At 42.0% G+C, this 23,527-nt stretch overlaps 1 long non-coding RNA gene across 1 annotated transcript; it reads right to left on the bottom strand.

Annotated features, from left to right (window-relative positions):
- Positions 1–612: 612 nt before the first annotated feature.
- LOC132072372 (uncharacterized) lies at positions 613–22,903 on the bottom strand. The gene is made up of 3 exons (XR_009418357.1): positions 22,652–22,903; positions 21,807–21,914; positions 613–847 (listed from the first exon to the last, which is right to left on the bottom strand). It is a non-coding gene; the product is annotated as an uncharacterized LOC132072372 (long non-coding RNA).
- Positions 22,904–23,527: the final 624 nt, after the last annotated feature.

The raw sequence follows: 23,527 nt of genomic DNA, 5'->3' as shown, positions 1-23,527 counted from the left end.
TAGAAATCTAAGTTTTGATAAATCAGTTTTCCCTGTATGAATAAAAACAAAAAATGAAAGATAGGAGAAGATATGCAATTCTTTTTTTTGCAGTCACCTTTCCCCCACCCTTGTTCCATCAAGTTCTCCAAATTTCTTGTCTGAGACATTCAGCCCAGAGGAAAGCGGGTAGGGAAGAAACATGTGAACCAAATTCCACACTAAGACACATAGCATTAAAGAAATTCAAATTCAGAGCACTATAAAAGCAGGGAAAAAAGCTATATATGCATATTATAGATTTGATTCACAGCCTGCTGAAGTAAACAGCTGACTCTATTGATTTCAGTGATCTGTAGATCAGTCCTTAGCGACAAAGAGAAGGACCTCATAACAAAGGTCCAGACTGCAGCATTTAGATAAAAAAATTAACAGCAAAATATTGCTAAATTAATCCAACTTCTTTTGATTATTGATGTCCTACTGTTTTCTGCCTGAAACAACATACACGATGCATCAGTCATATATAAATTATTCATTCACAGTTATTTTGGCAGCAGCTTCTTTCCATTTATCAACTGATAAACGTACAGGAGATAAGAAGGGTAATTTTATAGCCCCTTGACATTTACCTTTGACACGATTTCCATATTTAATAAGGTAAAATACAAATGACATTTTGGGGATTCCAAAGTCCATGTTATAAAGCTTCACTTTGACTTTTGTATCCATGTCACTTGAGATGAGTGAACCAAGCACATACAAACCTCACGTGCACACAAGTCCCTCCGAGCTGGCTTCTCAAGTGTGATTTCAGCAGCCCTGAAATGTGCTTGCTGTGCCACCAAATTTCAGAGTCTCTTCACAGCTGCAGTGGGAAAGATTATGGTTGACTTCAGAGGCTTGGATAACGTCCAAAGAGCCACAGCTCTGGGGACTGTTGAAACCATGAGACATAGCCAGGTCAAGAATTTACTGTTGCCTAGCCTTGTTTCTAAAGATCTCATTCATATTCCCACACACAAAGCTTTTGGCCGTTTCAGATCTTTGCCCAATATGACTAAAATAGTCATTCCATATGCTCAGTGAAATTACATCTTATGAACCCTGAGGTTAAGATGGGGAAAATCAGGTTCCAGATATTCAAAAACTACATCTGTCTCACTGTCCATATTCATCTGGACCTTTGTAAGGTCTGCAACCCACTGGGCTGTGGTACCACAGCACATGACATGCGGTTGCCACACACCGGCAGAAGTGTGAGCCACTCCAAGGAAACAAAAAGCAAGTGGAATTATTTCCATCCTAGAAAAGAATGACAGCCTTTGAACAGCATCTGTCCTATTTTTCAGTCTAGCCTTTGAGACAATTAAAGACAGACTTCATTTTTTTTTTTAAGAGGAAAATAAAAAAAAAAAAAAAAACCCGCACTGTTTAAAACAGCAGAGCAGGAATAAATTATAACTGTACCATTAATCCCAAGATCTACAGAGACTACCAAAATCCTCCACACATGATAAAGTACCAAGAGACCACTGTGAAATTTGTATGCCACTTCTACAAGTCCTATAAGTATTGCACATTATGCATCTAGAAGTAATTACAGCACAGCCAATTAACTGTTGACTTGCTCTTGCCCTGTAATTCTAGACAGTATTCTTTGTGGAGTTGTTCTTTCAGGAGCAATATTATACAAGAGACATTAGCTGCCAGTTTGTACCTGCACGTACTTCAATAAAACCCACTACTGTTCACATGCAAGACACTGAGCTCTGTGCAATACCTAAAGGACACAAATGGGGAAACTTCAACTGACAGATTAAATTGGCCAGGATAGATTTCAGAGACAAAAGGAAACTTTTGGCAGCTGGGATCACAGCATAGTTTGATCACCAACATCATCCACAAGTGCCATCAAGATACAGGTTTTTAGAGGTCACATACACCCCAGCCCAATTCCCCTCTACAAGGTGTTTTTTCTCCACACTGTCCTTGAAAAGCCAAGCTAAACAGTCTCATGTTATGTGATGGATGTTGGAATATGAAAGCTCAATTAGAAGCTGAGTTATGGTATAATTTTTTTGATAAGTGTCAACAGATTAATGTATTCTGCACTAAGGAAAACAGTTCAACAACATCCACCTGTTCTCAAAGACACATAGAGCTTCCACATTCATGGCTAAGGATGGAGGAAATGGCAGCAAAAGTGGTGAGATGACCTTTCTGTCATCAAGCCACTACACATATAATTGAGGGGTTATTACTACTATTTATTCCAAAGAAAAACTAACAAAGCAGAACTCTAGAGGTCTGGGTTAAGTGTTAAGGGTTTTTCAAAGTCAAATTCTTACATAAAACTTTACATTTGGGAGACTTCTTGCCATAGCTTTTGCGCTGGTGAAAGCTGTCGGACCAACAAGTCTGGAGGCAAAGACTTCCTGCCTCCTCAAGGAAAAGGGAAGTACCGAGAGAGCTGTGCACCTTTTCTGCAGCAGGGCACTGAGAAATTTGGATCTAGAGGCAGAGATTACGGGGCAGGACGGGAAGCAGCAACCAAGGGCTGGAAGATACCACCCGGGTCACCTGAGATGTACATGTTAGAAGAATCCCCTACAAAACCACAGTTTCCCATGTACACCGCACACTATGCCATACCTGCAACAATTCTCCCTCCCTGTGCCCCATAATAAACTTCAGAGACTAACTACAAAAGACCAGGTGACTCAGAACAAAATTATCTTTTCCGGAAGTCCTTTCCTGTATTCTGTCCAGAGAGAGGTGATTTTCAGTCCTAGTACACTATGGTTCATGCTTCCATATTTGTTGGTTTCTTAAGTAAGACTTAAGTTTTATTCCAAATATATGGCAAGCCCCAGGGCTCAATTCAGATAAGCATGCTTCTGTTCCAGTGCCAAAAAAAATCCTTTTTTTTTTTTTTCTTGCAGCCATCATAAACCAGTCACCCTAGAAAAACCAGCTCTTTGTTCTTGGGGAAACAACAATTGTCAGAATATTTTACATGTAAATGAAACATGGGAGCTCATCTTCCTCTTTTATTTGTCATTGCAAGCTTTCCCCATTTACCATTCTGCTCTGATTTTCCCATTTAGTAGTGTATGGAATCTGCAATAGTGCATATTGTAATATGCAAATTGTATATAGCATTTTGGTGTCAGACACACTGAAATTAAATCAAATGGAAGAAAAAAAAAAAGAAAGAGTGTAATAAAGGTACCTTTATGGCCTCAAGCTGTAGATAAATTGTGGTCTGTGGTAGTTAAACAACAGCTGTTCAGATTTAAAACAAAATTATGATAAGGATCCCCAGAAGATAACACCTCTTGAGGTAACAGCATTTACCTAAATGCATCTGTTAGCAGCAAACACTGTGACTTAAGACTGTTTATGTGATAGTTTATTCCCATTTGTTTTCCTTCTCCTCCCCCCGCTCGCGTTGCTCAGTGAGAACGAACCCTTCCACAGCAATACCAACCTCGGGGGGCTCCAAGCACTTCTGCACCTGCCTCGGAAGGACAGACAGCCTTTCCCAGCTGCCCACAGGTGGAAGCAGGCTGCGAGCCCTCCATGCTGGTTAGTGCAAGGATTATAGAACAGCAAGAAAGCAAATTGCTACAGTTAAAGAAAGAAAACAGCAGGACTAACACGTTTTAGTAGGGGTACGTACACTGAGACTCAGCAATCTTTATACTCTTTGTGAACAGCAGTTCTTTAAGAGCTTTACACCCAATAAAATTTAAACTTTTATATATTTTTTTTTTCTTCGTTTATTGCACCGGGGGTTTTTATTGCAGACATGTAGCAAGCCACCCATATGGAATTTCAGCAAGTGGCAACCACGCTCAGCCTGAGCGCCTCAGATCTGCCCAAAACGAGCCTCAGGTCAGCAGCTTCAGGACTCAGTTTTTTGCGCTGGGTCATTTTGTTCCTTATACTCCTTCCCACTCCCTCTTGGCTGTATTGCATTGCCTATCATGTTAAATACATTAAAAAAAAAAAAAAAAGTGGGGGGAATTCCTACAAGAAAGAAACAGCAAAGGATTTTAGCTTCAGTCCTATAGTAGGAAAATAGCTGCTGGGGAGGATGGGGAGATTTGAATACCCAGCTTTCTCTCTTCTCCCATCTGTCTCAACAAAGGATGCAGGCAGTAGCATGGGGCACGCTGGCAGTGTGTGACAGCCCTCCATCCCATCCACTGCCCACAGGAACACCTATGCGCCCCTCCATCTCCTCAGCAAGCACGAGTTTAGCAACAGCAATTCATCATTGGGAGAAACATTAATATTTTACCTTAGTTACCAAGTGCACCCGTTCAAACTTTTATCTAAAACATTCTTTATCATCTTTTCATTAAGTTCTCAAGAGCTAATGGTTTCTGAGTTCCCGGGGTAAGGATGATGTTCTGAATAATGAAAGCTCATTATTTCTCCACAGAATGCTTGTTAATTCAAATGATGATATTAAAACTATAGTAGCCTTTAGCGCTGGGGTGATTTCTAGCATACTTTATCATGTATCAATATATACTCTGTTTGTCAAAACTGCCCAGGGCTGGGGCTGACATTCTCTCTGGAGGAGTCTAGTGCTTCAAGAGGCACTGAATACACCAAGGTGACAACTTGCAGAGTTTGCGCCTCTAGGAAATGGAAAGATGAAACTTGAAGTGCCATTGTCCCCCTTGATTTCCTTATTAGTATTCATAAAGAGACCGTATCCTCCTCTTTTTCTAGTCCTCACAGGCCTTTCTTTTGAATGAAATAAAAGGCGCACGCACACACAAAAAATACACATGCACAAGTTTTACATATAAAACATATTCCTTTGTTGCAATTTAAGCAATCCAAAAAATCCAAAATGTGTTTCTGGAGTTACAGGTAGGCATGCTTATTGCTTATCCACAATCAAATATAAAAAAAAAAAAAAAAAGTACCCATTAAAGACCAGGCAAAGACATTTTTTGCGCCCTATTGTTTTTTGCATCTGCCTTTTTCCCCCTCGCATCTCTCCAAATAGCCAGACTATGTTACCCAGCAGCTTAGCTGGAAGCTCCCTGACATCATGGCCCATTTTTCAGCTTTGATCACAAAACTGCCGTAAACATTGTCAAGGCCTCATTCTCCCCACATTGTGCCCCCTCCAAGAAAGAAAGGAAAAAAAAGGGGGGCGGGGAGGGAATAAAAAAATTAAGGAAAAAACTCCATCCATATGGAATCCCTTAGTGAACATTAAAAATAGAACTGCAATGAAAAGGCCAAGTAGAGTGGTCAAGAGGCATGTTTCTTCAAATAACATCACATTTCCTGCTCAAGGACTACTTCTCCCACCTCCTACGGCCTGCATAAATATGCACACCCTTATCTGACCACAAATTGTATCATCACCTCCCATCAGATCTTTTGCAATAGCAAGCCCTGGCACAGACTGGGAAGGAAGATGCTCGGACTCCAAACTGGTCCCCAATCCCTCATCAGCATTCCCTTGTTTCTCTGAATGCTCAACAAGGTAAAAACTGAGGGTTTGTAATTGAGCAAGCCCCTCCTGCTTCCACCCCAATCCCTCAGCTCTTTCTCCTGCAGTCTCCCAGAAGGAAATGTAATTCTGAGCATCACAGCAGCCCTGCTGGCTGCTGGGAGCAGCCAGGTCAGCATTCACGTGTGCTACAACACACGGCTCCGCGCCGTCCTCACGTAATTATCTCTCTCCTGAAAGATTTGTTGGACTTTTGCCCACAGGCAAAAATAATAAGAATATGGTAAACTTTTTCCAGCTTCCCCTACTGGCCTATCCTCAGAGTAGGAATTAAATATTAATGTGCTTTAAACCACCTAACTGGCTGATATTTTTCAGTTTTGCACAGAGGTGAGACCGAATTGCAAGTTTATTTATGCTGCCTCCCATTCTTAAGCAGAAAATACATGTGAAAAATGCATTTTCAGCCCTATTGCACAGACTTACAGGAAGAGAAGGACAACCATGCCATTTCAGCATTCCTGTTCACCTGGGGGCATGCTGTCATCTCCAACATGTCCCAGCAGTGTTGGTCTCCTCTGGAGAGCCCCAAGGCTGACACAATGCTCAGCCCATGGACACTGCTCCTGCCTTCCAGAGGTGGCTCTCCAGGAGCCCCACACCAAGCTATGGGTCTGGCTGTTAATGCAGATTTCTCACTCTGATTAACGCCCCGGTTATGCCAGAGTCCAAAGCAGCTTAATGAGAGAAGGGGCAGAAGCAGCTATTGCTGCACAGGTCCCTCAGCCACAAGAGGGATGTTTGCCCACAATGCCAGGATAGTGCTCCTGGAGGAATCGTGCTGTGGAAGTGACTCTGGCAGAGGCAAGGGCAGTGACACAGGGACAGGACATACAATTGCAGTTTATGCCACACACAAAAAACTGAAGAGAAGGAGAAGACCAGCAGAGCCATGCCACCCTGGAAGCCCCAACCTCCCCTCAAACCAACATTCATAAGGTAAAACCTGCAGCAAGGTCCAAAGCTGTGCCGACGTAGAGTTACTTTCCAACATGTTGTCACCCCCCTCCCACAGCCCGTGCGTGCACTGGTGACTGGAACCAGGAGCACAGCCTGGGGGCTCCAGGGGGGACTGCACACCATTGTGAAATGTGCTTATCTGCAGAAAATGAATTGTGAGAGAAAAATAATTGTGTTTCATGCCTTCTGATGGTTTGAAAGAACCATCAGTACTGGGCAGTGTTCGTTTCATCACTTTACGGCAGAAACAGATTTTTCAGTGCAACGTTTGTATGGAAAAAAAAAGCTTGGTTCTTTCATTGATTTTACTCTATTTTAATGACATCCTTACCATGCAAAGTCCAATTGACTGGTAGATATATGCCTGATGAGAACAGAGGTAGTGAGAGGGAATAAACCCACATATGCCTCTCAAGCTGTTCCTGCTGTACCTTTCAGTTGGATCTACAGAACCGCACAAAAGTTGTGAAACACACAGGCTAAACTATTAGTTGTTTAGTTCTGTGATAAAGGGTTCAAACCTGCAGGCAGACATTTGTGCAATTGTATGTGCATGAGCAGGGATGCTCTATGCTTTTCACACACAAACATTCATAGAACGCTCCTGTCAGACAATTTTTTTCTTCCTAGCAAATGTCAATGAAGCAGCCTTTTTTCTCTGCAGGGCTGAGAAATACATTTTTCTGTCTTCCACAAAGATTTGGAATTAAGGATTCTGACATGCTCAGATTTTCTAGCCAAAAGACATTGAATTTAAGTGGAACACAACATTCCAGCTTTGTCCTGAATCTGGACTGCTTCTTCCACTATCTCCAGACACACTTCCATTTCTTATAAAATACCCCAAAAATAAGAAAAAAAAATTTTCAAAAAACAAACAAACAAAAAAAAACCTTATCACAAATTCTTCAGACATTTTTAACAATCCTAAAAATTGTGAACTTAAAAAAAAAAAAAAGGACAAGTGCTGTTGTCCACTGAAAACGCTCTACTTATGAATCAAGCTAAGGTGGTTCCCGCCACCCCCTTTAGTTTCGGGGTTGAGTCTCTATCTATTAACTCCTCTTGGCAAACCTGGCATGCTTGCAGTATCAGAAGGGAGTGAAAAGAGGATGTGGATAGTAGAGGGGTGAAGAAACTGTTTCCCTGAAACTGTGTGGCCAGCACCCTTACCAAACCAAACCTGAGATCCAGACTTTACTGAACTACCCTGAAGTCCTGAGCTTCCCAAACCCTTTTCTTCTCTCTTTTTTTTTTTTTTTTTTTTTTTTGGTGAGGAAGACTGGCTAAGTGAAAATCATTTGCAAGCAAATGTTTGTCAAGAGCAAAGCCCTAAGTAGTTCCATGCTCATTTCAGAGGGTGACAATTTGCAGGACAGAATCCTGTGCAGGTTTCCTTTGTGCATTGGCATGCACAGAGCCACCACAAAGGAAAATGTCTCAAAAAGCAGAGCCCAGAGAATCCACCAGCATTGCCCACACAACGTCGCAGTGAGGAGGAGATTACACAACTTGACTAGTTTCTCGTGTAATTATTTTGAAAGTGGCTTTTGCAGTGACTACTGCAGCACTTCCAATGCCAATTATTTTAGGTAACTACAAGTCACTTGGTCAAGTAAAAGATTTAGGAGAAACAAGAGTGGGAAATCAAATTTATTCATAAATATTTTTTGCACTGGTAAATCAAAGCAATTCATCATCAAAATTAGAAATGTATTTTGTGCAACTCAAAATTCCCAAATTCAGAAGATGCCAGCACCTTGCAAGTCAAGGGAAAAAAACAAAATTAAACACCACACTAAATGCCCCAGGACACAAAAATCCAGAAAATTGGCAATATCACCCTGAGAAATTTGCTGGAGAAGCAGGAACATTGGAAATACCAAATTTGACAACATAAATGGAAGAAAAATAAAAGTAAAATTAAGTCTTCCTAAAGGAAGACACACTTGGCTAACAGCTCCATGATCACCACCTGAAACAATGCTTGGTGAGCGGCTGATAACCCTGCAACACTGCATGGAGAGAAAAGCAGGTGTTTCTGCAGATGGCCAGGACAGCCAGCCCAGGCTCCCAGCTCCGTGTCTGTTCCCTTCCCAAGGATCAGAAGCACCAAAGGCAGGTCTGTCACAGCCCCCTTCATGACAGCCCTCGGCTCCTCCGCTGCAGCGCACGCTGGACCAGCGGAACTGGTTCTACACGCCCTGGGAAAAAATGACAGCTTCTCCTTGCAAGCTGCACCGACCATAAAACATGGAAGAGGCTTCCCTGCACGCCCAAACTTGCCTCTTTCCGAACGCCTGCACACCCAGCACGGCAGGGCAGGAGCTCCGAGGAGAGCACTCTGGGCTGCTCTGTGGCTCAGCTCGGTGTGCAGCCCCTGCAGGTCACACTCCTGTCCCCAGCTCAGTGGCCTCCTTGCCGTGCATCCCTGCCCTGCCTTTCCTCCTCCAGCCCTCTCACCCTCCTGCTCTTGGAGCATTTGCCTCACTCTGCAAATGGCAGCAAAGGGTTCAAAGCATGGCAAGGGGCCAGCCTTGCGTTGCCCTGAGGAAAAAGGAGCCAACTGTTTTTTCCTGGAACGTGCTCCAAATTTCACACCTTTTTTCCCCACAAATGTGGGAAACAAGCAGCAACCCTTTGTACAAAAGGGTATTTTCACATGTGCAGATAAGGCATGTTAATGCACACTGCACTGCACTCCCATGTCCTCCCCAAACCTGAACTTTAATCACCTTTGAGAGTCCAATTAAGAAAAAGAAAAAACCAACCCAAACAATAACCCAGGTCATAAATGGCTGCAAACACCATTCTGCCCTATGCCAAAATCCTGCAATTCCTTTTAGGCCTCCACAAACCACAGCAGCCAGAGTTACACAGGCACCAGACGAAGAGCAAGCATGCTGGCTGCAGAATCTCTATTGGCATCGCTGAACCAGAGCACATGGCAGCAAAGCTCCTGTGCAGCCCAGCAGCCAGGTCAGTTACCTCTCTTCCCACTTCACATTTCAAGTCAAGCAGGACAGAGAAAAAGAAAAAAAAAATATACAGAGGTGGGAAAAAAAAAAGAAAAAAAAAGAAGAAATTCCTACCCTCTGCCCTACCAGATTGCACCTCCATCCACAGTGGAACACCACCCGGGGCTTTTGCAAACACATGAAGCTAAAAGACTGCTTTGGGCTGGGAAGCACAGAAGAAAGGGGAAATGCATTCATATATACACAGTAAGGATGACTAGTCAAAGATATAACATCACTTTACCAAGAGGAAAAATAAAATAAAAATAAAACAAAGCACCCATGCTGGCAAGCCACGCCAAGCTGAACAAACAAACCTCATGGCTCAGTTAACCTTTCCAGAAGTACTGGTCTCAAGTCAGAAATTTATTTGAAAGTCTTTCTTAAAAAATTAAAGACAAACAAATGGTATAAGGCAGAGAGGAGCAAACCTTGAAAGCCACAAGGTTTGGGGCCTTAGGCTATTTCTCAATATCCCTCAAAAGTTCCAGGCATTTTGCCAGCACAAAAATCTACCTTCTGGTGCATCTTCATTCAACTTTGCTTACATCCAACCTTACACTTTTACAGTCCTTTGGCTGCTATAGTTGCTCATTTAAACATCAGGGGAAAGCCTCGTCCCTAACTTCTGATAGCCACGTTTCCATGAGATTTTATTTTCTCTCTGGTTATCAATGTGAACGGGGAAAAAAAATCAGATCATTTATACACTTCATAGAGAATTTGTTTTTATAACTCTTCTAAACTCAAAATAAATAGGAGAGGAAACAGTAGCCTCCTACAAGGGTAGTGGGTGCTTTGAGATTTTTAAATGAAAATGGAAAGCTGTAACTACAACAGGGAAAAAAAAAATCCATAATAACGACATGTACATGGATTTGCCCACCCCTCCCCTGCAATACCACAGCATGTGAGCCTGTATAATCTCCTGATGTGAAACATTAGCAAGACCAGACTGCTGAGGGATTTACATGGATGTGGCCACAGTATAAGGAATAAATAAAATATCTATGGCTAATAAATATCAGAATGGTAAAATCAGAGTAGGGAGCGAGCAGGCGCCCTAAGCAGCAGCTTTCTCCATCTGAGCAAACTAAGTTGAACAACTGACCAAACTTTGCCAGAGGTTAAGGAGAAACCTACAGCAAGCAATACCAGGACTCAGATAATAAAAGCCCATTTTGTGTAAAATTTCCACAGAGATTTCCAGTAATTACTTTGAGGGGCAGGAGGGTTATCTTTAAATAAGAAGCAAAGATTGGGCCAAACTTGTCAACTTAGAAAATTCAGCACAAGATTTTTCACAGAAACGTTGCTCTTCAGGGGCTTTTGTTGTGATTTGGGGCTTACTATGCAGGATCAAATATGGGGATTTTTATGTAAAGACTGAAATTTTTGTTTTCCTTTTAAATCAAATTAACAATTTTCAATTCTATAATATATTGAAGTTATATCTCTGAAGAAAAAGAAGATGAGGAGTGACATTCAAATGAAGGAAAAGCAGTTCAGTACAAGCATCAAGCAAAGCCCACCCTGCTTCAGGAAAATTTTATTCATGGCTCACATGAGTTGAAATCAAGAAGAGGCAACCGGGAAGCCAATTGTGATCAAATGGACTGCTGAAAATTACTCAAGTAAGTAAATTCTTGGAATATGGTACTGAAAGTAGTAGGCCAAAGGTTAACAAGTAAGATGAGAAAAGCAGAAGGATGGGTAGTTCATGAGTTAGAAGCTCTCTAAGAACAAACAAAAGCAAAAGTAATTGCAAAATGGAGATTGCAGCCCCAGGAGCCATCTTAAAGCTGATGGGATTGAGGTGATATCATTCATTTACATGGATGCATTTTCTACAGTTTGTGGAAGAGATGGGAACTGCAGAAGATATGTAGGGCTCTTACAGAAACTATTTGTGCTTATGGTTTATGACAAAGGGCTGTGCCACCACTCTCTAAGGACATACGTATCGCCAGCACAAGAAGAGTCACTGCCTGTTTAGCGACCCTGGAGTATATTCAGAACAATTAGAATTTCCAGACCGTTGGAATACTAAGAAGCTAAAGATAAAAGAGGGAGATCAGGATTTTCCATCCTGATTAGACATTCAGAAATGTCAGATGTCTCTTTCAAAGCACCTGAGCAGGTAAAGCATGTAATCCTCACTGAAGTCAACAGAGCAAGGTGCCTGGCCCCAAGGTAGTTTAGCAATCTTCTCAGGCACCCATTCCAGCCAGAAAGACCTACATCACCTGCAGATCTGGCTCTGGGTGCTGCAGGTTGGAAAGAGAGGACACTCTCTTATGTGTCTACCTTCAGCTAAGAGCCATTTGGGGAAAAAGCTCTGGCAGGTCTGATAAATAGAGGCTACAGACAAGCAAGTGGAAGAGATCCCCAGATAGATTGAGGTTTTTTCTCTCCCAGGAACCAAAGGCTTTACAAGGCTGGGGGGACCATGAGCCCCTTCCACCTTGTGCAGCCCCATGCCCGGTCACTTGGCTCCAAGCAGCAGCCCCAGCAGAGGCACCGCCCTCACCCCTGCCTGCCTTTTACCATCGCTCTCATAATTGCCTGCAAGAGGTGCCAGATTGCAGATAATGGCTCCTCTGAGTTCAGGTGGCATACGTGCAGTCCCACGAGCCAGGTTTCTCTGGAGCTGTCGGGGCCTGATTTTTTGGGAAGGTTACGTAAGTACACGCTCAAGGAGCACCTACGCAGCGCAGGAGCTGGCCAACCCCTTCCTCCTCCCTCTGCCTGCTGCAACATATCAGGCCCACCTGTGGCCTGGAGAGCGCCTGCCCAACCTTTGCACAAAGCTTGGCTTGGTTTCCACACTGCTTTCAGCCTTGCATGGAGCTGCAGAGGACAAAAAGCAGTGAGCACATTTGTAGTAAGTGCTGCAGAGTGACCAGTCCGTGAGCAGCACTATCAGTCTGTGCAAATGTTCTCCTTTGAAACCTACCAGTCTGGCTGTGATAATCCTTATATTAAATATGTATAGCATATAAACACTCCCTTAAATGTTCCTCTTTATCGTTACATTGTTTTCCTGTCTTCTCTACATTAGTCTGCACTCCAACCTGTAGCAGCAGTGAATATCTCCAGAATCCTGCTCTTTCCCCAATTTCCATAGTCATTTCCATGCTGCCATGAATGCAGCAATTCAAAAGTTCTGCTGCTAAGGTCTAATTATGGTGCCTCAGATAAGGTCTGAACAAATTTTCCAGTGTAATAAATAACCAAAACTAGATGAAACAGCTGTGTCCCCACATTTTTCCTGTGTTATAATGCAGTTTGGATCACAGCCCAATTCTGAGGTGGAGAAAAGCTGATCCAATACAACCAACTGGAAAGATAGCAAAGCATACAGTGCCTATGAAGTGATTAATTTTCAACATTAAGTTTTAAGCATTAATTTCAGCTACTTTGGAAGGAAGAAGCAAGTAACTGCCAAGTTTAGTTAATTTTTGTTTTTAATAACTACCTTTCTTTTTTCCTTAAATTGCTTCTCCTGGAGTAAGTAAACAACTTTGTAATCTCAATTTAAAAAAAAAATATATTCTCATCTAAACTTTGATTAGAAACTACACAAGCTGTAAAGCCTCCAAGTAAGGGATTTAAACTGAAGTGGAACCAATACCTAAACAATAAAATGACAGCAATACAGAAGTTGCAGAGATAAAGTTGAAATTCTAAACAACAGTTATAGTTTCTAAGCCCCAGACATAATTCCTCACAGCAAGAGGGAAAAAGGCAAGTTGAAAAATAGCAAAATGCAACTTGTCAAATGCAAAATAAAAACTTCCCCTAGCTGCTGTTTCTGTATGCTGGGAACATAAAAATAATATATGAACAGGGAATGTGACAAGCAAAGATGGCCTCAATGATTGTTAGAGCTAAGAAAACATTTACTTCTGTGCTTTGTTCAGAAGTGCTGCTGAGTTTACAGGTTGTGTCGATGCAACCCTAGCCAAAGCATTACAGTGTTTTCTTAAAAAACCCAATTAATTTGTTTTTCAAGCCAGTCCATTACATGAAGTCAATTCAACCCTGTTTTGCTCCAGACAGTCTCCCAAAACACAACAATTCTATTTTAAAAAACAGTCTAATTTAAAAAGAAACAAAACTAACACCAGACAGATTTGACTTTGATAACTCTATTGGTAAATTCCAGTGTAATGGTTTTTAGTTCCATAAGGAAGGGAAATGAGACCTAACACAGAGGTACAGAGGAGCCATGTCTCGGTGTATGATGCAGTCTCATGCAGCTAGGTGTCCCATGCATGCATTTAGTTTCCTTTCACTATGGAAAAGCAACTGCATGCTTCAAGACAGACCTTTTCCAGCTTGGCCACCACCATTCTGGTGAATGCAGCAAAACGGATTTCCCTCCCACCTAGCTGACACAGGAGCCATTCTGTTGTATTCACAGCGCCCAGATATTTCTTCAAGAAACATCCAGTTCACTGAGATCTTCCATGGCATTTCAGACTAAGGTCCATTTTGAACAGAGCTTCAAAAGAAATTTATTTGTTGGTTTCCTTGACAAATCACTACATGCAACTTGGTTACAAAGAGCCTGAACTTCTCTTGTTGCTACTGTTGAAATCCAGAAGATGGTACTTTGACAAGGACTTTGTGACCAAGCACTTAACCTATAGTTCTGTGGGCTAACATTTAGTAAATTAACATTCATTGCTGCCTAAAATTACTCCTGGAAAAAAAAAAAAATCTTTGGAGGTTTTATGAATATAAGTGCATGATATTAAAAAAGTTACCAGAGAAGCAAAAATTATTCTGATACTGGAATTTACTCAAACGTCTCAGGTTGCCAGAAACATACCCTTGACAGAAGAAATCAGTAGCTCTGCTTTACCAGTCAGGCCACATCTGAGTCCTTTATTCCAGATATTATCATACATGACAAAAGGGCATCAGAAAATTAAAATCTTGCTGCAGGAGATAAGCAAATGAGCTGAATTTCAGTGGCCTGCTATCTACAAGATCTACAGCTCACTGATCTTAAACTGCATTCGCTTTCTTGTCCACTATTACAATATTGTTGATCAACCTCCATTTCAAGACTTTCAGGTGACTACCACTTCATTCATTAAATAATTACAGTTAATAACCAGACACTCTGGGAGTCCAAATAGCACCATGTATCTCCAGGAGCCTCAGTGCTTGTGAAATGACATGTAAACCCTACATCTCTATTAAACTGCTGCTGCACCTCAGCAAGTGATCAAAGTGAAGAATGTCTTAACCAGCAGACATGACCATAAAATACTGGCAGATCCCAAATGGCATCACAGGGGAGGCCCAAGCAGTTCTACTACTACTCACTACTTCAGTTTTACAACTCTTTCTAAGAGACAAACCTGCTTCAGGAAAGTGAACTGTGTTGCACGCAGTAAATTTACTGCCCTTTAAACACCCATTTCCAAATTAATTGTCTAGTGCTAAATGCCACTCAAGCTCTGCTGACATTCTTTATCCACCCAAGCCATGGCTTTCTGAGGTTTATAAAGCTAACAGAATAATTTGATTGACTTCCTGCCTATTAATTCAGGGGGCTATACATTATTCAAATTACTTGAATAGATGAAAGCATTTACTTGATTCTAAATTTCACTCCCATTGCTCTGATGAGACAAGTTCCCTCCATATAACATTTTAACTTAATTTTCTGTAGCCACTGAAAGATACTTCCAGAGTTACTGTGCTATTTCGAATTCACAGAAAACTCAGAAGACATTGCAGGGTTGGGGGATTTTTGCTTTTTCGGTCTGAAGCTCAATAAATGCTGAACTTCAGTTATTTTTAAACTTCTGTTATTTTCAAAACTTCTGTGATTTTACGTTCCCTCCTTGCAGAGCAATAAAAGTCCATTAGTCTCCCCTACTGAATGTTTTGTGAGTGCTGTTTATATGAAATCATATCAGAGAACTGTACCTTGGCTTATAAAAAGATGCTGACATCTATATATAATTTAAGTTTATTATTATTATTATTATTCATGCTAGGACAAATAGCAGGCTTCAAGCCCTTCCTGCTGGAAGGCAGCTCCACACACAGCTGTCCCAGGCTTGCAAAGTGCCCAAACACAAATAAAACTAAATCACATTTCATGGAGCCCATTGGGTTGTCCCATGCAGGATTCAAAGGCCTGTGAGGTGGTGTCAGTTTTTGGAAAAGGTGGGGAAATACTGAGAACAGATGACTGCAGGGCTCAGCCAAGACCCCTCCAACACAAGTACCTCTAGGCTTGGAGGGCAACAATTTTCAAAGCTCCCAAAATACCTCGAAAACCATTCACAGAACAATAAGATTAGTTATTAAACATCCTAAAATATCAGGTATTTAAACACCCCTCTGGCACTTCAGCTCTCTTGTGAATTGTTTGGGGATGAAGACACATCAGTATTATTTGTAGAGCTCTGTGCTCTTCAGCACTTTCAGACAGATTTAATCCCTTGGTCTCTGTCGCTGCAGCATCTAGAGGAAATTACAGTCCAGAACAGATTTCTGAAACTAGACAAGTCTCTGAGCATTATGATCAACAGGCTGCTACAAGGTACAATTATCTTTGTTTCTCTGGGCCTAAGAATCAAAATCAACTTCACTTAACCAGTGTAGTCTCACTGATAGATAATTGAGGCAGTGATAACCATCAGGTCCTTTGCCTGGAGAACCAGTGGTTAGCTTGCGCACATCAAGAGACTGATTTAAAAATGAATTAAAACTCTTGACATGGGGCAGTTTTCTCTCAAGGGATTTCAAACCCACAAAAGCTGGTGATAGGAATGCCAAAAAAAACAAAGAGCAGGTGGGGTCTCCAACAGGCACACATCAAGGGCATTTTGAACAGTTCATGTACTAAACTGAAGGTTCTTAGGCTTCAGTGGCTGAACTGGTCACAAGCAAGGTATCCTTAACACAGGCCCCCTTCAGTACAGATGATTTTATGTAAGGACAATGGGTGCAGCTTTCTAAAGCTTAGAAAATCTATGTCCACTTTAATTTAAATTAATCTTTTAATTAAAAAACACTGTGCTAATAATTAGCTAATAAACAGTCGGCCATAAAAAGCCAGGCATTTGAAGATACTTGTGGCTCAAAAAGAAGCATCATGGTATTTCTGCAATTTCGTCTCCTTCACCAGTGACATCTAGCAAACAAAGCCTAGCTTATGTGGGACAAATTACACCAAAACACAAAAGACTCAGGAGAAGAACTATAAGACAGAGACAAATAAAAGGAGATGCTAATATATCCTGCAGCATAATCAAAGGAAAAAAAGATAATATGAAAAGTAACACTGAATGATAGAAGGATGAGCAAGCATGAGAATTGCAGCAGGCAGTAAAATCATATATAAGACAGTCAGGGATGGACTGTAGCACCTGTAATATAGAAATTCTTTGGTAGTCCTGGAAGGAAACTTCTTCAGCCTTTATGTCCCAGCACTGTACTACACACCTGATCTGCTCAGACCTGAAGCTGACCTGTGATAGGAGGTATCAGCTCAAATACCAGACTCCACAGATGTCTCACAGCAGCATGCTGAGCATCATTTGTGTTAAACTACAAACATTCTGTAACCAAACTTCCTCTAAAGAAATTACTGCTTTTCATGGCTGCAGCCATCACACCTACCAGGCTTATCTAGCAAGTTCTGGGTAATGTTATACTGAAAAATATGCTTCATTCAAGTGTTTAGTCAATAACAAAATTTAGATCATGCTACTTAAAATTAAAGAGAAAAAAAAACTTTAAGTGGTTAGAGTAACTCTACAGCCATAGAGGCAGTCAGAAGTGGTCAAGCTGGTCACATTCAAATTTTTACACATACATGTTTCCATACAAGAGGATAGATAACCTGGGGCATGCCTACACACGTATCCTTTGAAAGTGTGGCGGATTGCACACAAGAGCCAAAATTAACGAGACCACCTTAACTCTTCCTCACTTCTTTGTGTCCTAAATAACACCTTCCAAAAGATTTCCTTTTAGCACCTTCACTAGGCAAAATGCAGGTTGCAGCATGCCTTGTCTGGAACAGCACAGGCACGGCTCAGCCTTACGTTGGGCAGGGTATTTGGTAGAGAAACAGGCTGCAGCTTCTAGAGAAACTTCTACATTTCCTGGCAGGGTTTCCCTATCCAGAAAGCAGTTCCACTTCATCCTTGCATGCTTCTGTTATGACTGAATCCCTCTTGCCACAAGAAAGATGGGAAGAAAGCAGAAGAGAAAGACCAAATATGAGGAAGCTTCCCAGCTACTTGAATTTCTCTTCTGCCCCTGATGTAACTTCTGGCTAGTGCTACTTCCAGTTAGATTGCATTATTTCCCTTCCCCCAATGCTGCTTTGGTTTGGCTAGGAGACTAAAAATCCACTATTAACACAGCTTTAGTCATTAATCAAGGTAACCCTTTTTCTGCTTCCCAAAGTTTCTCATGTTCTTATCTTTGCATAATTGAGCATTTGCATTTCAGAAGAGCATCACCTGAGGGAGTGGGGGCAGATTTTGAAAGGTTTGGGGGTTTTCTTTCCCCCCCCTTAAGTTTCAAGTTAAAAAAAAAAAACAAGGAGAAAAAAAAAACTTTGAAAAGGGATGAAGTTAAATTACCAAAGCCTTAGGGCAGAGTAACTTAAAGACAGATAATAGGTAAGAGTTTCTCCCATTCACCACAGAAACTAACTTTTCACATGACAGGAAATCAACAAGCAATAGAGTCATAACATTTTGTTCTTATGGAGAAGCTTCTTATCAAAAGACACCAAACTGCCTCCTAAGCTTTTTTTTTTTCTTGATACCTTTCCAAGACAGAGACAACTGTAGATTTTCTGCACACCTGTGCTGGAAAACGCCACCTCATCAGATCTGGCCGTTTCCATAAGAAGTTGCAAGTTTGAGCAAACTCTGCCCAGTCACAGTCATGGTCTTAGCAGAGCCCCCTTTTCTGGGCAGGATGCTCCATGGGCAGGTGTTTTGGGCTGCCAGAGCCTCAGGGAACTTTATCTGCCAGATCTTACTTTAACCAGGAATTATTTTACAACCCAAAGGCCCTAAAAGTCCCCAGAGGCAGTGCAGTAACACCCGGCATGCCGCTAAAGCCAGGAACAACACTGAGCTTTTGGCAGGGCCCAAATCATGACCAGAATAAAGCAGTGCAAGCAGCCCAGAGAGCCAATTACCTTGTCTGTATATTTTGCACAAGTGTCACAATCACATTGTTTCTGAAAAGAATTTGCTGCTTAAGGCTGCACTTGTTTCTTCCCACAGGAGAATCGTTCTTAATATAAAATTAGTTTCTTCTACAAAAACACTTTTATGCTCACTCTTTCCATGGACCAGTAAGAAATTCTTTTACTTACATAAGGAAGAGGAATACAAGTAGGAGATTTAGGAAAGCAGGGAAAAAATACTGCAACAGTTGTCTAATGGTCCCATACTACCACTATCCTGAAAAAAGACATGAAATCAAATATCCTGCTTCCAAACACTAGCCACAGAAATCCACTCTCAATGATGCAGCTAATTTTTCATGGTATATTTGTTATTTTAGGCTTGATTTTCACGGAGGAAAGTAATGTCTTCCCTGCTGGTGTTACTGGTGGTGGAAATACAACTTAGTGTAAACATCCACAGAATCAAGATAACAATTCACCTATAAAAACCTGACTGCTGGGACTAAGAAAGTGTTCAAAGGCATTGAAGAGAATCAAAAGTAGTTAGCAAGACAAGGAACCACCTTTCTTTTTATTCCCTCCCACAAGTTGCAGACTATTAGAAAAGCATTATGGCAACACTTAGATCCCACCAGTTAATTTGAGGCAGCCCAGCATAGAGGTCGTGTCCATGAGACTTGGCTCCCAGTACTGCCAAGATTTCCCTTGAATTGAAGGAGAGATTTCTCTCAACAAAAGCAAGTGCAGGAGCACACTCGGGCAGCAAGAGAAGTGTTTTACACTCAAACAGACAAACAGTGACTTAGTCCAACTTTGCCCAGACAACTCTTCAGACAGTATCCCACTATGGATACTGAAAGCCCAGATCAATCCCAACACAAACCCTTCTCAATGCACAAATCCGTTTGTGTCCCAGCCCCACAAGTCAGAGCGCTGGGATGTAGCTTATATCAACTTGGGTTAACCGTGCAATACTCCTAATCCAAATAATACAAGCAAGCAATTCCAAGACTAGAAAGTCCATGACACCAAACCTTCTCTCTGCTGATCCAATCAGAAGTCATTCCAATTTAAATCCTGGAATTCTGATGTTGCCTATACCAGCACCTTCTAAAAGGAAACGATAAACAGAGATTGCTTTCTCTCTGGTCCACAAAAATTTACTCACAACTTCCTTGCTGCATTTTCCAGCTTCTACAGAGCTAGTTACTGGGAGTTTCTTTCTTAGCTCACCTAAACTTCAGAAAGTTTAGGAAATGGAAAAAAAAATACAAAGTCTGAACCAGTTTGCATTTGTTTTGAAGACAGTTACAAATAAACCAACACACAAAAATTTTCAGAACATCCCAAGCACCATTACTGCCTCTATTTCCTCTAAAGTTTGCAGGAAGTGGTTCAATTTGGTTTTCATTCTACATCTTGCAGCACTTAGGCTATGCTTTTATTCAGAAATAAAATTTACTGAGCATTGGAAGATTAGGAAAGAGCAAGATGTGCTTAACACTGCTGCACTTTATTGAAAATGTAGAACAAGCAAGGCTTAGCTTAGCTCTAAAACTAATAAATACTTTAGCTGTTTTGTGTTATGGGTAGTGTTCAGTGGCTTGCATGACTAATTAAACAATCTTGAGTTTGCTTTGAAGGCTAAGCCATCCTTAATGGCTTTAAATTACATTCTATCAAGCTAAGCTCAGAATTAAAATCCTCATCTGTAATAAGGAATTCCACTGTGTATAAATGCTAGTAGAGAGCTGTATTGGAAAGTTTAATAATCTGGATGGTTTCTGGCCCTCACAGCAAAAGGAGAAATCCTGTTGTTCTCACTGCATTGAGAGGTGAAGCTCCCCAGGGAAGGTACAGAAAGAAAAGTGGTTTGGGTGGGGTTCTGCATAAGATGGTAACTCAGGGAGGAGGCCAAGGTGTAAGTGGGGGTGGGGAGCAAAAGCAGATGGTCAGGGAGGAGAGCTGTGAGAAAAAAATGTAGTGGCTGTTCTTGTCATGTGATCCTATCTACTGCCAGCACTGGGGAAGCCCAACTCTGATCTACTGCTACCCAGTCCTGAAAGGAGTCTTCAGCACATCCTACATTCATTTTCATAAACAAATTATTTGAGATTACAGCTCCTCCTCTGTATGCAAGACCCAGGTGCTCATTCTCTCCAAGCAAGCACACCAACAGCAGGTTTTTTTCCGTCTGCAAACACTCAAGAGTCACCCCTAGGCACACAGGGAGCCACTACGCAGGATGCAGAGCACAGTCAGGCACAGACACACCACACAGAGCAAGAACAGCATTTTGCAGCAAAGGGTTTGTGCCACAATCCCTGACTGTGCCTGCAAGTCCTCTTTGTGGGAGGGGGAGAAAAGAGCTGTGTGCAGTAAAAACACATCCTGCAGCTCAGTCTGATCAGTTCCAGGAGCAGATGCCCCTCACATCAGCTCTCCCTCATGCCACTTCTCCAGGATGAAGCACACAACCCACACCTGCTGCAACAAGTAGATTGAGGACATTTTTCTGAGCAAGGCAGTTTTGATCCCCAAGCTATCTGAAGTCAGTGGACTTCAGCCCAAAAGTGCAAATGCTTTCAGAAGCAGATTTTTTTTTTCCCCATTCAAATAATCAACCCACCTTTTTCATTCATCCAGCAGGACTGGGGCCAAGCCTGCCTTAAGGGAGGCATAACCCACCACTCATCCTTTTGGCTGCTGCCTGCAGCACATGTGGTGTGCTCAGTCCTTTTGAGTCACTGCCCATTAAACAATTGTTCCTCCTCCTCTTTCATTAAAACCATCCTCAAAATCCTGCCCAGCATCTCCCTGAAGTTAGCTTGATTTTTCTGTAGTGTTTGTATGCATGGAGGAGAATTCTTTTTTTCCATTATTACTTTCCCCACTGATCCGGTGGTTGAGAAATACCATGTTTTCACTGTTGGCCTTTACTTTTAGCTCTTCCACAAATGAAAATGTGAAGCCATCCGTGCCTTATCTGGCACGGCTCTGCCTTGTTTTCCTTCCCCACTTAACGGACCCATTCATGTGTAGGAGACTTCTGATCCCGGGTTTAGATATTCATCCCTTTTTTACATAACCATAAGCAATGGCAGGTACTTACGTAAACTACAGCCGGGTCTTTGCCCCTGTGCACAACAAGCAGAGAGGTTTTAAGCCATCAACAAACAACTGCCCTCTGCTTCCAGGTGCCCCTTTGCAAAACACACCACTGGCAGAGAGAGAGAGGGGGAAAGAAAAAAAAAGAGCTGTCAATGTACAGGGAGCAAATGCAAGAAACTCTGTCTGGGACCTGCCCCTGGTTTGCTTCTTGTGCTGACTGGCTGCCCCCTGACCAAGGACAAGGCCACTCAACCCAGCACACACACACCATCCTTGCTTCCAACCAGGCACTCAGCTTTGGCAGCTGCTGTGGGGCTGGGATGAGGCCATTCAGCCTCATACTGGTGGAAAGGGGGGCAGAGAAGGTTGGTTGTTTTAAAGCTTCTATTTAGTAGCTCAGTGACTACTTAAGAGGAGAAGTTGGTTTCAGTGCCTTCCACATTCAAAGAAATTAAGGCCCACAGTTCCTGCTTCCAAAGCAGAGTCCCTGTTATCCCCAAAAACACAAGAAACAGGCCCCAGAGAACAAGGAATCCCTGAAGGGCAACCTGTATTGTTGGGCCACAGAAACACCCTGGAAAGCTGTTCCAGAGTTTTCCACTTTGCAATATAAAACCAATTAAGAAAGAGTGGAGATTACCCAAAATACCCAAAATAAAAATATCCAGCACTGAATACATTAAGCTAGTAACTTATTTTAGCTACTGCAGCCACTGTAGCATACTAGTGTCCTGTATGTAGACATTATATTTTTCCCAGCTCCTCCCTTCCATGCAGTTCCTTCATACACTGTCTGTGCAGAAACACCCATGCAGCCACTCAGCATAAGAAATTAAAGTTACTTACCACATGGCTTCAAATTTCCAGCAAGCCCACCTCTGGAGAACATCCCTGTGCTCCACCACAACACATTCCAGCAGATGGCTGTGGGACAGCACTGACACTTTAAAGGCTCTGAACAGCTCATGGTCTCCTGTCCTCTCAGTTACTGCATGAGTCTCTCCAGACAGTCAATAATATGGACTGTGTTTGCTTCCAAAAATGATTCATCCAGGATATTAGTGCACCCTAAAACCACCACAGAGGCGTGCTCTAGAGTTTAGCTCAATGCCACTGCAAGCCACAAAAAGAAAAAGGCAACCCATGCAAGCAGGAGCATCATAAAGGGAAAAGGAAGTGGAAATAAAAGGAGAGGTAGGGGAAAGAAAAGCCATTAAGTAGCCACAGGTTCTGCCATAACTACAGCAGCTGATTGCAATGAATGTGAGGCAACTGTGCCTGTCACCTGGGCATCCTCCACACACTCACCTGGGGAGGATCTCAGCTCAAATGCACTGGCCCCCATCCATTCCTTACTGTCTAATTCATATTTAATCCCCTTAACACCAGGGCAGGGAGCTAAAGATCTTGTAGCCCCTGAGCAGCACTTTCTAAGAGAAATCAGCATGTTACCTTCCACTACACAGCAAGAAAAAGAAAGAGAAAATAAATGGTGTTATTAGATGTGGATTTACTTAAGAAAAATATTGTTAGAATCTGAACAAACCCCTACAGTTCTGTGCTGTGGATGGTGCAATAATGAAAAGTATTATTGGATATAAAGGAAAGTTATGACACTATAATGTAACACAGACAAGTGAGAAGATGTATCAGTCATTATCTAGAATACAGGGGACTCCTGTGGTTTCATTTTTCATTACTAATTTAATGTACTTACAATGC

The sequence above is a fragment of the Ammospiza nelsoni genome, chromosome 1 (assembly GCF_027579445.1).
Source record: "Ammospiza nelsoni isolate bAmmNel1 chromosome 1, bAmmNel1.pri, whole genome shotgun sequence".
Taxonomy (NCBI): Eukaryota; Metazoa; Chordata; class Aves; order Passeriformes; family Passerellidae; genus Ammospiza; species Ammospiza nelsoni.
Note: the sequence above shows the minus strand (reverse complement) of the source record. Positions and strands in the feature narration are given on the sequence as shown.